At 45.6% G+C, this 2,993-nt stretch overlaps 1 pseudogene; it reads left to right on the forward strand.

Moving 5' to 3' along the window:
- The first annotated feature begins 1,567 nt into the window (after positions 1-1,567).
- LOC102858692 lies at positions 1,568-2,419 on the forward strand (annotated as a pseudogene).
- The last annotated feature ends 574 nt before the right edge of the window (positions 2,420-2,993 follow it).

The following is a 2,993-nucleotide window of genomic DNA, read 5'->3' on the forward strand; positions in this document are numbered from 1 at the left end:
GATCCATTCAAGTCCTGCGCCTGGTAGCCATTATTGGCTTTGTCTGAAAATGGGATCTCTGAAGAAAGTCTCAGCTAGGTTAACCCAAGGCCTTGCTGGAGAATAATGGGTCCTAGTCTTCTGAGTGGGTCCTTATACAAAAGAGGGAGGAAGGTCATGTGATGACAGAAGGATGGATGGGAGCGATGTGACCATAGGTCCAGGGACACATGGAGCCACCAGAAGCTGGAAGAGATGAGGAAGGACCCCCTTCTAAAGCCTCCAGAGAGTGTATGGTCTTACCCTAACCTAGACCTTGGACTCTGGTCTGCAGAACAAAGAATATCTGTTCTTGTTCTAAGTCACCCAATACAAGGCCATTTGCTTCAGTTGCCTTAGGAAACACATACTCTTACTATTATTAATCATTGCAACTACTCTCAAAGGCATACTGGGACTGGGTTTTCCCTTCCCTGTATAAAATGTCTGCCCATCACTCTCAGGGCCTGCTTCCCTTTCCACACACCAAAAACTCCAGTTGGCCACCTTTCCTGGGGTGCACTGCCAGGGCCTAGCCACATGAGGGGAGAGAGGACGGCACTAGACAAGAACGGGAACGCTGGGTGGCAGGAGGCTGTTTATTGTCAGAGGACACTCCTCCTTCCTGGGCACCATGAAATGTGACTCAGAAGCACTGGTATCTGTTCACCCACACCCCTACCTGAGGATTCCAGGGGCAAGGTATCCCTCCCATGCCAGCAGCCTCTCCCTACCAGCTCTCCAAAGCTAGGTGACGATGAGGGTCTCTAAGCACTGAGACACTGAAGTTCCCCTGATAGCAGGGGCACAGGAGATGGCTCCATGGCCTGGGCTTGGAGCACTGGCTGCAGTGCTCGGCAGGGACTTCCCAGGATGGAGAGGAACTACCAGACACTGGAGCGAGGGGCAGGCAAGCAGCTGCCATCTTCTCCACCACGAAGCCATAGTTGTATTCTTCTTCACGGCAAAATCTAACTCTAAAGCTTTCTGCATTAATTGAAGAAAAATGTAAACTGCTTGAAAAATATTGCCTTATTCGAAAGAAGTATGAAGGGTTAGCATTGTCTGTGAAGGATGCCAAACATGAGATGGAGTTAGCAGATGCTCAAGGTTTAGAGATAATCTTTGAAGACATGAACCAATTTAAATCTAAAATAAAGGATGAAATACTCTCTGTAGAAAATGAGTTAAAAGAAGAAAACTCTAAATTTACCGAGCAAGACGAGTTGATGACTGATCTTTTAGAAAAGGTACAGTCCATAGAAGAGGAATTAAAGTCTCTCAACTCTAAAATAGCTGCAGCCAAAATGACTTTTAAAGTATTTTAAATGAGTGAAGAACAACTTAAGATAGCAAAGACAGATTTTCTAGATGAAAAATGTCAACTTCAGGAATATCAGACACAGTTTTTGCAAGCTGATGAACTAAAAGAACAATTGAGTGAACTTGACACACAGAAAACAATATCTGAAGATGCCACATTATGCATCAAAAATTCCTTATTGATAGAGAAAATAAAATTCCATTTTTTATTAAACACCTGCTGAACATGGCAGTTTGGGCCAGTATGCTTACAGAAGATGTAATGGATGATGATAACTTGCGATTGGGTATGAAGAGTGAATCAGAAGATGACACTCATTTACATGAACAAAGAAGAGACGCTTTGGGGAAACTGGGCCATACTGCTAAGTTAAATGCTTCTTCAACAACCATAGAGGGTGGAAGAGACCAAATTTACACTGATTTATCAGCAATTGAGAAAACAAAAGATGAGCTTACGGAGTATATTAAAAACCTCGAGACTGAGCCGTCATCTTTACAGTCAGAAAGTATGCTACTTGAAAATCACACGTGGAGAGATGGTTATAAAGGCCTGGGGGAGGTGAGTACAGGCTGGTGGGGCGCTGCCTGCACACCCCCAAGTGTTGGACACTGTCACTTTATCACATGCGTTTCTTCGCCCACAACTATATCGTCGCCAAATCCTCCTTCTGGTACTAGGTGTCACAGCTGAAGAAGATGAAGTCTTCTGGGGAAATTGTGTACTGTGGACAGGTCTTCCAGATGTTCTCCTTGCGGGTGAAGAGCTTTGGCATCTGGTTGCGGTATGATTCCCGTAGTGGAACCTATAACATGTTCAGGAATGTATAGGAAGTACCAGGACCTGACCTCCGCAGGCGCCATCACCCAGTGCTACCGCTACATGGGCGCTCGGCATCATGCCCGGGCCCACTCCATCCAGCTCATGAAGGGGGAGGAGATTACAGCCAACAAGGGCTGCTGGCCCTCAGTCAAGCAGTTCCGTGACTCCAAGATCAAATTCCCACTGCCCCACCGGGTCCTCCATTGCCAGCACAAGCCATGGTTCACTACCAAGAGGCCCAACACATTCTTCTAGGCATAGACTCTCTACCTCATTCCAATCTGCCCTATAAAACGAGGGGGGAGGGGGAGGGCAGGGGAGGGGAGGGGGCGGGGAGAGAATTATGACACCCTAAGACTTCAAAATAAACTCGAAGACATGACTAAACTGTACCAAGAAAATGAGATGAAACTTCACATGATATTAACCGTTTGAAGAAAATTACTGGTTAGAGGAGGAGGAGAAACTTTGCAAAGCAGATGAAAACCTCAATTTTGCATCTGAAGAATTGGATATCTATGGAAAACAATTCAAAGATCTGGAAGAAGAATTGGACACAACCAGTAACCAGGAAATTAAAAGACATATTGTGATGGGAAAGTCTGCTGTTAGGGACCTCTCCAAAGTACTAGTGTCAAAGCAGTGGTGTCTCTCTGGAGACTAAGGTGCGTCTAGTACAGGCCATGGTCTTTGCTATCACTTATTATGCATCAGAGAGTTGGACAGTGACTAAGGAGGATAGAAGGAGAATTGATGCCTTTGAGCTGTGGTGCTGGAGAAGAGTATTAAGGGTACCTTGGACTGCGAGGAAAACAAACAGATTCATCCT

The sequence above is a fragment of the Elephantulus edwardii genome, unplaced genomic scaffold (assembly GCF_000299155.1).
Source record: "Elephantulus edwardii isolate Elephantulus edwardi_28Jun2011 unplaced genomic scaffold, EleEdw1.0 scaffold00184, whole genome shotgun sequence".
NCBI lineage: Eukaryota > Metazoa > Chordata > Mammalia > Macroscelidea > Macroscelididae > Elephantulus > Elephantulus edwardii.